Here is a 15,676-nt window from a genome sequence, read left to right on the forward strand (position 1 = left end):
AGGAACCTCATTCCATGAAATAAGGTAGCCCGAGTTGGTGAGCCTTGGAAAGAACCCTCCAGACCTATGGAGTGTCTGTCCCATGCCAGGCTTTGTTCCAGATGCTGTGGAAACAGCAGTGAACAAAAGAAACAGGGATGCCTGCCGTGATCTGATTGACCTTCCAGAGCTACTAGGCAAAGAGGTCCGCAGAGATAAAGAAATACTAGGGGGCACTGAATTGCAAACAGCTTTGGTGAAACAGGAGAGCAATTCCAGCATCCAGCAGGCTCAGGAGAGAGATCACAAAAGCTGAGCAAATGGGAGGTAAGGGAGGTAGCGTGGGCACAGACTCTCTGTGAGAAGCTGTGTTTCAAAGGGGCTCTTGTGCACTGCAGAGACACAGCACAGACTCAGATCCATGCGTGCTGCTCGCTCTCTCTCTGAGAGCCTCGTGTGCATCCTCGCCTGTACGGATACGCACATCATTAGAATATGGTGGAGCCAGGTTCTGAAGCAGGAAAAAAAGGACCATGAACCTTGGGGTCAAAACTGAAGAACAGCTTCCTGCTATTACGAAGCAACCTTTTAAAAATAAGTATTTTCTAATCATAGTTACTACGAAAATAGCATCTGAGGTCAAAATAAGGCTGAGGGCGGTCATATATTTCCCTCGGGCTGTTCTGTAAGGGAATGGGAAAAGCCTTTTTTCCCCCTTCCTCCTTCAACTCCTTTGCCCTTTCCACCTGCTCCTCCCTCCTTAGTGTCTTAGTGACTAAGGAGAACCCAGAACCCGCAGTGGCCTCTCCAGCTTTAGATGGCTACTTACAGAGCCCCTCCCTCACCCCAACCTCCAATTTGACTTTATTCATGAGGCTTGGTGTGCAAAAGTTCCCAGGCAGCAGACATGTCTGAGATTCTGGGAGCAGATAGCTACTCCTGAGATGCCTAATGAGCAGTTGGGGGTGCAGAGACCAGATAGCATCCTGTCAGTACTGATGGGCAGACGTTTGTGCAGGTTTCCTCACTTGGGCTGCTACTAGACAGACACAGGACAGCCCTAGCCTGGAAAACAATGAGAGTTAAGTAAAGAGCTCGGCAGACCAACACTCCTTCACCAGCTCCTCTGTCTCTTCCTTTGTTTCACCAGTACTTTAATAAAAATGGAACTGGCTTTAAAGAATTTATGGGAAACATATTATCACCAACAGCCAGCCGCAAAAAAAAAAAAAAAAAAAAAAAGAGAGAGACATTTGGGTGGCTGGTTCAGTCCCCAAGTTTTCTCTGCACATGCCCCTCTCCTGTCAGCTCACCACTTTGAGGGCAGGGAAATTGGGAAGGGTACTTTCCTTCTGGGCTTCTGCAAGACCAACACCCTGGTTTGTGCTCCATGCAAGTTCATTGACCCGTACTCATCAGGTTTTCCAGGACACTGTTTCCTTCCTGATTGTCCTCAAAACAAATCCCAGCTTCCCATGACGTCAGCCTCTTCCCACACGTCAATTGTTATGGTTCAAGCTCTAAAATCAGGTTAGCATAAAAGGACGTCTGGACTGGACATGATGGGACAGGCCTGCAACCCCAGCACTCACGAGGTAGAAGCAGGCAGATCTCTGAGTTCGAGGCCAGCCTGGTCTAGTCACAGAGTTTCAGGACAGCTAGAGCTACACAGTGAAACCCTGTTTCGAAAAAACAAAGAAGTATGGAGATAACCATAGGTCTCAGAAGAGCCAAGCAAGGAGAAAAGCTAGAGATGCATGCATGTTACATATATACAGACCAATGACATAATGACATATCCACAGACATGTGCAAATATAGCTGAAGATACTACAGAAGATACTGCAGCAGGCAATGCACACCAATGACAATCTCATTCAGAAATTGTCTCAAAGTAATTTCATTCAAAGGCTCACCTACATAAAGTAGAATAGAAAATGAGAGTTGCTGCTTTGAAAAAAATGCTTGTAATGCAGCTTGTTTGTGATTATACATCAGCCAGATGGAAAGCAATCTGGAAGGAAATCTGTTTCATCCCTTGAGTGAACAAACACATGTTGGAGGAGGGGGTGAAACAACATGGATTCTCACTCAGGAAACTGACCAGAAGCAGGACTACTGTCCTTCTGCAATTGGATATGGCAGCCTCTTGACCTAACATCAGCTGCAGGCAGACAGAAGTAGGGCTGGCTAACTTCAAGTCAAGCCTTAAATATGCATTTGTATTTCCAGTCCAGTTAAGCAGTACCAACTCTAGTTTGTTATCTTGCCTTCCAAGTGAGGTTGCTTTTTGCTCGCTCGCTCTCTCTCTCTCTCTCTCCCCTCCCCTCCCCTCCCTCCCTTCCTCTCCTCTCTTCTCCTCTCTCCTCTCCTCTCCCTCCCTCCCTCTTCCTTTCTTCCTTTCTCTTTCTTTCTCTCTTTCTCTCTTTCTTTCTTTCTTTCTTTCTTTCTTTCTTTCTTTCTTTCTTCCTTTCTTCCTTTTCTTTCCTTGTATTTCTTTTGAAGAAAACAAGATTGGTAAGCTTCCTTTTCTCCTTCCTTCCTCCCTTTCTTCCTTTTTTTCCTCCTCCCTTCATCTTTCTCTTCAAAGAAAAAAATCCATAGAGTTCGCTTCCAGTGACTTTTGAATGATCTGAGCTAGCATGGTTAGAAACCCCTTTGTTACGAATGTGTATGCCTTTTAAAGATAGGAATGTAAGCAATTTAAGTGAAAGGACACTTTTTACTGATCATGTGGTGAGTACTGAGTGTGTGGGAAAGAAATCATAGAATCATTTGTGTGATCAGTTTCCATGAAAGGGATACCTTTGATCCACAGGAAAAACACTGAACAAATATGTGGTCAAATGCTTTGAAAATCCGAAAACTGGATGCGAAAAGCAAGTCTCTGTGTTCCTGCTGTGTCTATGTCCCAACTGTGGTCAACTATACAGCCATGTCCCCACCTGAGAACAGAGAGGCAACACTCACACGAGAGGCATTCAGAGTTCTGTGAGAGAATGGACCATAGGTCCATGAAGAACAAGTGTGTGCTCAGCACATGAGGTCCATCAGCCCTGGCAGAAAATGCTTTTAAAGAGAAGAAGAGGCTGTAATGGGTTACTCTGCCTCTTTTTTTTTATTATTACCTTCTCCTTCTAGCTACCAGCTACCACCTAAGATTTATAAACACTTTTCTTTTCTCTTTTAACTAAATCATAATTGTGTTATCAAATTAAACATTAACAGTTTTATTTAAAAATGGGAACGATCCACTGTCTTGACAGGTTCATCCAATCCTATTGAGTGTTAGTTTTACATTTGTGTAGGTTCCTATTAACACTAATAGATATTATTCTCCTTTTTACATTCTGTGAGTCTCTGACAGCTTTCTTGTGTAGCTGTATAGAATTCTTAATAATCATTCTAAACGGCTGTACCATGTGTTACTGATCTCTGTGTATTCATGAATGTACACATATAAATCATTTCCTTAACCATAACCCTTTTGTTAAATATTTAAGCTATTTCTGGACATCTTTCTACTATAAACACTGCTGTGCCAAGCAAGCACATCTGTATACTTTTCCTACATTACAGGTTAATTTCTTTGTGTAAATTCCCAGAATTAGAATCACAGAGCTATAATAAACAAACTGTGATTGACACAGCACCGTGCTTCCGTACAAGAAGGCTGGGCTGTGCCTTATGGTGAGAATATGGGTGTAATAGATTCAATGTTAATAACTACAGTACACACCAGACAAGTATCGTTGAGCAGAAACACGGGTGATGCACCAAGTCAGGCTCAGTGGAAACTGTGATCAGATGCAAACGGCAGCAGCCTCACACAACAGAAAGCACTCAGTATTTGCTGATTCAGAATCTCAGAGAACATTACTGCAAACTGCAAGAATCGGCTGCATCTGCAGGTTTTGCCTGAAAGCTTTTAATTCTACTTATTAAAGTTTAGACTTGTGAGTTTGTCATTCAAGGCCCACACCTGTATGCCCTAAACTAATGTTTTGTCTTCAGTCTTCCCTGTGAAGTGTTGCTACAGAGGAAGACCCTTTGCTTTTGCAACAGGAGTCTACTGAAAGCATGAGCACCTAGTGAGCCCAGAGAAAGTTCTGAGCTGAAAGGCCCTTCTTCATCAGGCGGGGTTGGGAGGGTTGAGGGTAGAGGGTGGGAAACACATTTGCCCTTTAACTTTTCTTGGCAGTGAGCTTTCTGAGTCCATTGTTTCTAGAAAACTGTTTTGTGGTTACCACAGTAGTGACTTCATACATAGTCTCATTGCCAAGTCAGGCTGTGTTTACTTCCATCCCTGCTCCTGGTTCAGAGGAAGGGTTTGCAGATTGCACTAACCTCAGCTCTGACATTCTCCTACAGCATGAGACTGCTTCAGAACACAATACCACACAGGGTCCTATCAGACCATGCATGGGTGGGAGGGTGCAAACCTTTTAACCAGTGTGCAGATAGTGGGGAGGGGCTCTAAGAATTGCAGATCAGCCAGGCATGTGGTATAGTCCTGTAAACCCAGCACTCTGGAGGGAGACTGATGCAGGAGGATTGCTAAGAGTTCTAGGCCAGCATTGACAGCACAGTAAGTACCAAGCAAGACAAGGATATATAGAGTAAGAGCTTTTCTCAAAAATACAGAAAAGAAGGCTAAAGATAACAAAAGAACTGTAGATAGGGGGATTTGAACCCCAATTTAAATCTAGATTGATCTCTTCCTATAGCTTGAGCCTCTTCCATCTTCTCAAGTCATACACAGTTGGACTTGTCTTTATGACCTGTGTAACAGTGCCCAGGGAAGAAACACATGGGTAGCCTCACACTCACTGCTCTGATAATGTTGATGCATAGATGCCAGTGTCATGTTGAGTAGCTCAGTGGTCCAGAGGTGCTAGACAGTGACAAATGGCAGTCCAGCAGGCGGCCCTATGAGGAATGTGAGTGCCATGAAAAGCAGCTGTCTCATGGACAGGCTCAAAAAGCAAATGTTTTCCAAACAGCCTTCCCAGGGAGGCAAAGATCTGGGTCACACAGTACGTGTGAGCATGGAGCCCCAATAGAGACCCTGTAACCCATGTGATTGATTGCAAATCCTTGGGTCTCTGACTCATCAACTACTGTAGAGCCCCTTACTGTATCATCTACCCCACCATCATGTGACTCTGGTTTTAAATACCACTTCCTTCCCAGGTCAGCTCACTGTAGCTATGGGAATGCTCATCTCTTTATCTGCATGGTTAATTTCCTCTTGAGTCTTCTGTGCTAACTCTCTGCTACTCTGGCAGTTTCTCCATCTATCCTGTGTGAGAACATCTCCTTAACCTTCAGGCTAGCTCAGCTATTTTCTTAAGAAGATTCCTTTCTACAGTGGCCTCCTTAGCTAGGCTGTGACACACACTGAACACAGGGTCTCAGATGGTCACCCCAGTACCTTCCTTCCAGGGACTGAAGGTTAAATGGATGACCATAGAAACACACCTGTGAGCTGTTAATGAATGCACTTTGGTTCTAAAGCTGCTTCAGTTTCAGGTCGTTCTATTAACAGTTAAGACTGGCTCGCTCCAAGGGTGGAGTTCCTTCCAAAGTTAGAAGATAGGGTGGCCGGACTTGATGTTCTAGATAAAAGGAACAGGATATACATGGAAACCAGACACTGAGTGGAAATAGAAGCTCCAGCCACTACCTATGTAGTCAAAGAAAGAAAAACAAAGCCGAAAGTTGGGGCAGCAAACTGAATATATCCTTACTTCTCATCAGAACAAATGCCAAAAAGGGTTGACTTTTTACCTTGGGAAATGGCTAACATTGGAAACACAAATCAGACAAAGATGTTGTTCTGGTCTCATGGAGCTCTGTAGCCCCATTGAGAAGGCAGATATGAGAAGACTCATTTGAATCCAATAGCAGCAGTTCTAGCATGAAGAATAAGAAGACACGCACACATGCACACACACACACACACACACACACACACACACACACACACACACACATGCAGGAACACAAGCATGCACAAGCACACACACATTGCCAGAGTAGCAGAGAGTTAGCGCAGAAGAGTCAAGAGGGAACTAACCATGCAGATAAAGAGAAGAGCATTCCCATAGTGGGCAGCATAGTGTCGCCCAAGCAGATGGGGAAGTCTGACCAGATAGACCATGGACAGGGAGGAATGAACATACAGAGCCATGTGTGTGGATAGGTGAAGAGAAGCTGGATGAGTAGGAGCTCATGCTAAATTTTCTAGTTGAAACTCTAGAAAGGGGAAACACAAATGACCCCAAGCAAGTGCGGCACATAGGGTAAGACGGTCTGATCTGAGCTCCATGTCTCTCTCTTCCTTATGGTGAGCTGGGATCCAGGCACCAGCCCCATAGGGATGTAGCCAGCAGCTGAAAGGTTAACCGCAGCAGTGGACAAATACATGATCAAGACAAGAAAAGTATCTGTGAAGGCTAAAAAGCCCAGGATATCTCTGTAGATCCGAGGCCTTTACAGTTAGTTGTATTCATACTCACAGTGACTGAGAAAGAGCTAGCCTGGGGAATAAGTCTAGCAGAGGTAGTACATGTATGTAATAGGACAGCTTAGGTTGCGGGATGCTAGGATAGAGAGCTAGCTGGCCAGTTAGAGTTTGCTGCCTTTATCTATCTACAGAGAGAAGACCATGAAGAGAGAGGATGTGACTGAGTGGACAAAGTGTGTGTGCATGTATGCATGCATGTGTAGACAGACAGACAGCCTATTAGATCATAGACTGCCATATGTTAGATTTTTGCTGTACTGTAAATCAGAGGGGAAAATGAAAACTGAATCAGTTTGGCAGATATTTTTGATTGAGATGAGCAAACAAAACATTCCTGGCAGGGAAACAGTGACTGTTTCCTCTGTCCTGGAGACTACTGTGCCATTTTGCCCAGAAATCTGTCCCCTGCCTGTGTGTTCACACTTTTCTCTGTCCCATAGTTGTGTGCTTCCTTAAAACACAGGCAGATGACACACCGAGCCCCACAAGTCCAGCTCCAGCTTAAGAGGTCAGCTGTTGCTCCAGCTGCTGCTGTGCTTGGCAGACAGAATGTGCTTCTTGGCTGCCCTGGCTGAAATGTGCAGAGGCTGAGGGTGTGTGTGTGTGTGTGTGTGTGTGTGTGTGTGTGTGTGTGTGTGTGCAGGGATGTGTGCAGGGGTGTGTGCAATGTGTGTGTGTGGTCTCTTAGCAGAGGGGCTTCAGTGAATCATAGCCCAGCACTGGTGCTTTATGAATGAAGACTTGGTCTTGGTCACTCACACTAGTGGTAACCATGGACAAGTCTCCAGACAAGATACCATGCACTTCTGCATGCAGTAATGCAGGATCTGCTTTCTGGTTCACCATCACTTAGCCTTCTAAGCAAGCATTCAGGAGTTGTGCAAAAACTCGTAATTCATTCAGTTTCCTACTCTGTGTGGTTTGACTTTGACTCCTCCTCCCCTTCAGCATCTGGGATAGCTGGATTTCAGGAGGGTTCCACTATGCCAGTCTCTATTTGCCTCTTGAAGACCTTGCAGTCTTAGTTAGAAACTCCAGCACCCTTCCTCATGGTGAGGAAGGACAATTCCTACTTCCTCCGAAGCTTACCAGATGCTCACCTACTAACTGGAAACTTCCCTTTTCTTACCCAACCCCACCTAAGCCCACTGTTTCTTCTGCAACTCCCTGGTCTGCCTGGCTCTCAGTCAGTTTGCACAACTGCTTCAAGCAAATCGAGAGCAACGGAGCAGTGAGCAATTGCATTAGACTGGACATGGCTAATTTGCATTTCCATTATTAATAATCTTGTGTGTTATTCTTTTGTTTTCTCCAACCCAGAGTCTCAAAGACACTGGAAGGTAGAGATTGTCAGGCAGGGTGTGCTTCCATGACTCAGACTAGTCATTTTACCTAGTATAAAGTCTTTTGTGTTTTTTATTGATATTCTAAATACAACATTTTATTTTATGAATATATTATAACTATTCTGCATACTCATATAGAGGCCTGACTTGCAAAGACTCAAGTTATGAACATGTCCCCTTTAGAATAAATGGGATGTTAAGCAAGAACCTGGTTCTTCCATTTTCTTTAAGAAGCGTGTGCTGGAGGAAAGAATTTTACAATCAGGTGCTATTCCCACAAAGGACTCATCTGCTAAAACTCCAGCTCTTGCCTTTAATGGCTGCCAATGTTGCTGTGGCCGTCAATCACAGGACACCACAAGACAGGAAGACTTGAAGCTTGCCTTAAATATTTTGACTAGAAATATAACTTTGCTGTAACAAAGTGTCCTAACTTGAAACACATGTTTACCAAAACTCTTTCCAAAGGAGGATATGGCTCTATCTCTAAGAATCGACCAGTTGCTTCCTTCTCCAAACACCTGATTCCTGCCCTGATATTTGGAGTAGAAAGGAAAACTATATCCATGCCTACCCAGGTGTGCTATGTTGAAGACCCAAGCTCATCTGGTCTCTTGGAGGAAACAGGAGATAAAAATTCAAACTGAAAGACCAGGAAAAATTCAGACCCCCTAGCACCAAGAATGCAGATTAGCCAGTTCAGTGACCCTGTTCCAGGAATTGCCCAACCACAAAAATTAGATTAAAATCTTGAGATCAATCTTGAGAAGCAGGGAGTTTCCCCTTGTGATTTTTAGTTCCTCCTTGTGATTTTTCACTGGTATTTCCACTATTTTCCAATAATGCCCTTCCTACCCCCTTGGGTTGTGTTTTTTTTTCCTTTAAATACCCCCTTTCCCAGCTACTCGGGGTCAAACTCTTCTACCCCTGAGTGGGATATGAGTCGACCCAGCATGCTGGTTCCTGTCAATAAACCTCATGCTATTGCAGCAAGGACAGTCTCTCGTGAGTTCTTGGGGGGGGAGGGGGTCACGCCATCCTGAGACTTGAGTGAGGGTCTCCCCTCTTCAGGGGTCTTTCAAAACTGGATGTGTTATACACCTGTAATCCAGCTTTCAGTAGGTACAAAGACAAAGCTATCAAGTTTAAGTCCACCCTGGACTATAGAATTAGAATGTAAATTTAAAAAATAAATTAAATTAAAATTTCAATACAAGTAAGTAGTTTATTTGTGATTCAGAAATTTCCTCAAGTGGGCCAGCAAAGGAACAGAGCAGTTTAAAGACTAAAGGCCTCCTGATTGAGCCACTCTCTCAACATGTAAATAAAGCTTAATCTCATAGGGAAATATGGTGGTATAAGAAACAAATAAAACAAAACAAAACAAAAAAAAAAAAAACAAACCCAGACTACCCCCCAAAAGGGCAATGGCACCAAGATGGTATTTTTGTCTTGATGATTGAAAGGCATTGAATGGAGGTGTTAATATACCCTCGGAACCTCCAGATTGCTATGAGTTCTGGAAATAAAGCCTGTGGGTTCAGAAACAGATATAGTCACTGAAAGCCTAGGGGAATGACAGGCAGTGAGCACAAAGCAGATGTAAATGTGGAATCTGCTGCCTTCTTCCTGCAGCCAAAGGTGGCTGATCTGCCAGTGCACATCACTGGTGTGAATCGGGCACCATTGTGACAACAACATTCCAGCTTCTCCTGCTCCAGACTCACTTCTGTGGTTCCTGTTTCTAATCTCAGCAAAAGAGAGAATTCAACTGATAAACTTGTCTCATCCTGATCCACATTGGTCAGGGCATATGACCTTAGGTCTTACACGCGTTCGCGACCGGCCAGGAAAGACGCAGCAAACCAGAATCTTCTGCGGCAAAACTTTATTGCTTACATCTTCAGGAGCAAGAGTGCAAGAGAGCAAGAGCTCTATTGCTTACATCTTTAGGAGCCAGAGCGCAAGAGAGCAAGAGAAAAAAGCAAGAGACGTGAAACCCCGTCCCTTTTAAGGAGAATTATCCTCCGCCTAGGATGTGTCACTCCCTGATTGGCTGCAGCCCATCGGCCAAGTTGTCGTCACGGGGAAGGCAGAGCACATGGAGTGAAGAACTACCCTTGGCACACGCGCAGATTATTTGTTTACCACTTAGAACACAGGATGTCAGCGCCATCTTGCAACGGCGAATGTGAGGGCGGCTTCCTACACTTAGGTGAGCTCACTGATTGTCAGTCAGCCTCTAGACTGGTCATCCTAGGGTCAGGCGTGATGCTTCTGATCATATCCTTCCATGTAAACAGCCATGAGATAGAAATCACGATGTCATAAGCCAACAAGCTACCCAAGTAAGGGAAGATGCTACACTCACGTTATTTCCACAAAGACAGGTAGTACAGTTATACCTTAATATACCTTTGGTGACAGAAAAACAGGTAAGATAATGTCATCAGAATGACTAACCTAAAACTGTGATTCTTCTAACTGTATTTTCCCCTCTTCAAGTTGGTTTAAATTTAATATATACTATACTTCACTCTTACAATTATTCCTATCTTTTCATTTCCCTGTATATGTAAAAGAAAACCTGGAATGTACGCAGTAGGGTTTTCTCATACTAGGAATTGTTTCATTCTAACTTTCAAGAGTATATGTTGTACTTAAGTGCAGGGAAACTTGCTGAATTGCCTACCCATCATCCTCATGTTTCCTGAGAGAACTACCACCATCATATTCTCTATCCTTGCCACACTTCCTCTATAGTATCCAGCATTTGTTATAACTTGCCTTTATTGATTGCTTATTGTTAACTTCCTGACTGATAGGTTAGTGTCATGGTTTGGATATCCTTGGCCCAGGGAGTGGCACTACTTGGAGGTGTGGCCTTGTTGGAGTAGGTATGTCACTGAGGGCATGGGCTGAAGATACCCTAGCTGCCTCCACTAGCAGCTTTCAGATGAAGGTATGTAGAACACTCAGCTTCTCCTGTACCACACCTGCCTGGATGCTGCCATGTCCCTGCCGTGATGATACTGGACTGAATCTCTGAACCTGTAAGCCAGCCCCAATTAAAATTTGTTTTTATAAGACTTGCATTGGTCATGGTGTTTGTTCACAGCAGTAAAACCCTAACTAAGACAGTTGGCTTCTTTGAGCATCTGACAGAATGAGGCAATCAAATGAATATTTTAGAATGAATAAACCACTCAAGCTAAGGACTTTGCAGACTATCTCCAGGAAGGGAAATAAGCGAATCAGTTTGAATTGATCCAGCAATGTCTGCTGCCTGGTCCATGTTATGGTGAAGTTCTGGGATAGTGGCTAGCCAAGGAAGCATGGAGTTATCAGGTAAAACTGAAGTCAGTGCAAAGCCTCAACACTGTGGGTCAGACCAAAATAGTCTCAAGTAGGGACAGAAAGCTTGTCAGCATCCAGAACAAATACATCTGGCAATAGATGTCCATCAAACCAAAGGTTTGATAGTCTTCACAGGGATAAGACTTCCCTTGTGTATACATAAGTGCCCTCGTTAGTTTTATGTCTGTTTGATACAATAAACAGACATAAAATAAATAAAGTCATCAGAGAAGAGGGAGTGTTGATTGAGAAAACGCATCTATAAAATTGGACTATGGGGTATCTTTCTTAATTTTTGATTGATGTGAAAGGGCCCAGCTCATTGTGGGTGGGGCAACCCCTAAGATTATAGTTCTGGCTGGATTCAGAACCACAGTGATCTTTGACTCTACCACCCTAGCGCTGGAATTGTATGCATATGCCACCAGGGCTGGACAAAAGAAACTTCTACAGGAAATTAAATACTCGCAACATCAATATTTCCCACCATTTCCCTTTCCTCCCTGGACTCAAATAGGAGATTCAACATATTGAAGGGAAAATATTAAATATAAATGTTATACATGAAAGTCATTCTTTGGCTTTTTGCCTGCTTGCCCTCACTCTCACTGGCACGCTCATCTATCCTGCTGCTAAGTCATTCTTTACTGCATTAGAGCCTACTTCTACTGGATCCTGATGTACCCTGAAGACCAGGCAAGACATCCAGCCTTGTGGACTGAAAAGCTATTGGATTCTTGGACCTTCTGTTAGGAGATAGCCATCTCTGGACTAGCTGGACCACAGCCTAGACACATGAAAGCCACCCTTCGGCCAGTCAAGAATTAACTGAGCACTGGGGTGAATGCTTGTCTACATTGCTGAGAATGGCGTCAAGGTCCAGTCTGATACCAAGACAAGGTTAAATTGGGACAGAGCTGCACAGTGATCCTGATGTCTGTTCTCAGCCACGCAGTCAAGACTGTGATAACAGTAGGCCCCAGTTGTTACCATGGCTTCTGCCGAGCCCCTGACAGCGCTGTCCCGTTGGTACCTATATGCTATCCACGGCTACTTCTGCGAGGTGATGTTTACAGCGGCCTGGGAGTTTGTGGTGAATTTTAACTGGAAGTTCCCGGGGGTCACGAGCGTGTGGGCCCTCTTCATCTATGGCACCTCTATCCTGATCGTGGAGCATATGTACCTGCGTCTGCGTGGCCGCTGTCCTCTTCTGGTGCGCTGCGTCATCTACACTCTCTGGACTTACCTGTGGGAATTCACCACCGGCTTTATCCTACGCCAGTTCACCGCCTGTCCCTGGGACTACTCCCAGTTCGACTTTGATTTCATGGGCCTCATTACCCTGGAGTATGCTGTGCCCTGGTTCTGCGGGGCCCTCATCATGGAGCAGTTTATCATCCGCAACACCCTCCGCCTGCGCTTTGACAAGGACGCAGAGCCTGGGGAACCTGCCAGCCCACCAGCCCTGGCCAATGGCCACGTCAAGACCGACTGAGTCAGAAGATTAATGTGAGGACCTGAAGTCTCTCGTAGGACCCCATGAACAGAGAAAGAGAGAGACCAAGCTGATGCAGTTACCCCTTGGTTCAGCACAAGCCCTGCCCCCAACTGGGTCTTAGCTCAGTAGGGCAAACATAACCACACATGGTGGGCAGTGGGATGGTGTTGGGGACTTGGGCAACAGAAGGACTTTGAGACTCATCCGTGGCTCTCAACACATCCTGGGGACTGGGAGCTGGGTGGTGAACAATTGGACATTGATGGATGACTTTGGAAGCAGCAGACCCGTCCTAGCTAAGGGACATGAACTCTGGGGCCACGGGTGAGAGGCAATGTCTGAGAAGGCCTTGGCTGCTGTTGGGGGCCACCGCCCCACCTGCCCCCTGGCTTCAGCTGGGCTTTGGCTGGTTCCATTAGGCAATATTCAGGTGCTTGCTTGCAACCAATACCTCCCCAGGGGCCTCTGAGCTGCAGCCTGAGAGAGACCAAGTAGCCAACTGGGCTGCTTAGTGGCACTGGTGGTGTGCAAAGGCTGGGAAGGCTTCCTTTGGCTCCTCTCCTTCTCCCTCTCCCAGGGCCCCACGCTGCTCCCTTGACCTTCTGGGGGGCCCTGTGGTGCTGGATTCCCACCAACCTTGGGCTTTTGGAGGTTTCAATCCCCGTGTGTTCGGTGGCGTTTCCCCTTTCTCTTATGTTCAAGATATTTACCATTAGTAGGCAGCCCTTTCCTCTGTGTCAGTCACCCTACCCTTCCCTGCTCCCAGCTCCCTATAGAACACAGCAGTGGCCAGAGGCACAGCTCTGAAGTGGACCCCACCTGCTTTGCTGCAGCCTTCCCTCCACCTTCGTCTGATGACTAGGGGGGTGCCCTGTCTCCCTGGCCCAGGGATAGTAGTCTGGTGCCCCTTCCCTGCAGAGGTCCTACTGAAAACACATAGTATCCCTATAATGTACAGCGAGGCCCAGAGGTGTACAGTGGATCCACAGTGGGGGAAAAAAGGCAGAGTTCTAGGTCCCATTTGCCGGTATGGTTTATTATTTCAGCCAGTTAACTAGTATGGCTTCCTGTGAGCTAGAGGAGACCCATAGAGAACAAGGCAGATACAGAAGACCATGGAAGGCTCTTTAGAGGCCCTTTCCTGGAAAAAGGACGAATCTCACCATAGCCTCAGCTCAGTCAGTAGTCAACCCTCAGGGCTGCTCTTCCTGCAACTCCACCTGGCCAGCTGATCCCATGAGCTTGTTTCTCAAGCAGTGTTAACCCTGTCACACTCATGGGCCTTGTCAGCTTGGTTATTGTAACTTTATCCCATGATGGGTCCATTGCTGGCAGTGGACAGGTGAAATCTAGGCCCCTTCTGATTTTGTCCCCCACTCCTTGAGAAGACGGGACCATCAAAGAGAGTAGCATCCCATGAGGCCACCCTGGGACCCTCAAAGGTTGAAATCAGCCCTTATTTCTTATAGATCATTTTCTTAAATGACCATACCACCTGTGTATAGTCTCTGGATCATGCAGACAGCACCAAGCCAGGGCCAGCAGCAGGGCTGTCCTTGGCTGGGGCAAAGACTTAGAGACATAACCTTCTGTGGCATCTTTTCCCAGAGTGTTCTCTGTCTAGGGTAGAAAGTCAAGTGTTTTCCTGGGTAGGCTTCTCAAATCACCAAACACCATTCTGTTGTGGGGGGTACTTGTTATATCCCTAATTCCAGGGCTGGCCCCTAGGTCTCAGCGTGCCAGATGTTGTCTTGTAGGCATTCCCTAGTACCATTTTTTCTCAAAGCTCTATTAATCCCATGTCAGGAGGGGTTACCAGAGCAGATCTGCATGCCTGGCCATACTGAGCATTGTGATCTGCTTTCCCCTGTTGCTCCTAGGGCGCCTCATAGGCATAGAACCCCCAGCCAAGGGAAGCTATACCTTAAGGCCTGACCACAGACCTGCGGGGTCAGATCTCACGGAGTGTAGTCTAGATTTCAGCTCTTGCTTATTGGCTATCTTCAGGGCTCCAACCTCTTAGTGCTTAGGGGCTCAAAGGTTGGGGGTAATTAAGCCCTTCTGAGCAGTGGGGAGTTGGCTGGTTGTTTATGGAGCTGCCTTCTGCTGTTCTGAGCCCAAGGTAGGAGTTTCAGACAGTAAGTATGCTGTCCTGCATGGTTGAGTTGCTTTGGATGTCTGCTAGGCTTCCAGTACCCTGTCCCCTCCTCATGCTGGAGAGTCACAATGGCCTGTGCTTATTCACAGCAATAATATATAGGGAGCGTCTGTGAGTCCCCTTTGTCACTCTTCATGGATCTCCCAGGAGACTGCTGAGTGGGTCAGTTATGTGGAAATCTATTTATGAAGCTCTGGGCTGTGCAAAGTCTTGTCATAGGAGGCAGGTGAGCGGCCCAGCCCTGAACTATGAGGAAGGCCATGGGAGTGCCTTCCACCCTGAAGCCACCCTTACCTGGAGGAGCTATAGGCCCCAGCTTTGTAGCAGGGCCTATGAAGTGGTTAGGACTGTCTTCCAATTGGACAGCTCTTGAGAAAGGTACATGACCAGTTTGTAAGCCCGTTGCCTGCTATGTCTCCGTTAGTCTGTCTCTCTCTTTTCATAACTGTGCACATAAAATATACTGGTGTTTGTGTTCCTGGAAAAAAAGAAAGAAAGTCATTGTTTGCAGAAGTAGGATAAATGAAATAATTTCTACTAGAAAGGTACTTATAAAGACTTAAGGCTGCTGGCATAATGAAAAATGATTTTTGAATCAAGGTAATTACATAGAAGCTGAGTATATCCAAGTGTGAGACCAGTCAAGGTAATTACATAGAAGCTGAGTATATCCAAGTGTGAGACCAGCATGATGTTGAATTTCAGGAAGATGGAGCAATTGGTGGCCTGGCTTCAAGTATATCAGAACAACATGCTCAGTGGCATGCTTTTACAGCAATGATGTACGGAGAAGAAAAGGTTTTAGAAGA

The 15,676-nt window shown here is 45.6% G+C and overlaps 1 pseudogene; it reads left to right on the plus strand.

Moving 5' to 3' along the window:
- Tmem229b-ps (transmembrane protein 229B, pseudogene) lies at positions 12,001 to 15,350 on the plus strand (annotated as a pseudogene).

The sequence above is a fragment of the Mus musculus genome, chromosome 10 (assembly GCF_000001635.26).
Source record: "Mus musculus strain C57BL/6J chromosome 10, GRCm38.p6 C57BL/6J".
Lineage (NCBI taxonomy): Eukaryota > Metazoa > Chordata > Mammalia > Rodentia > Muridae > Mus > Mus musculus.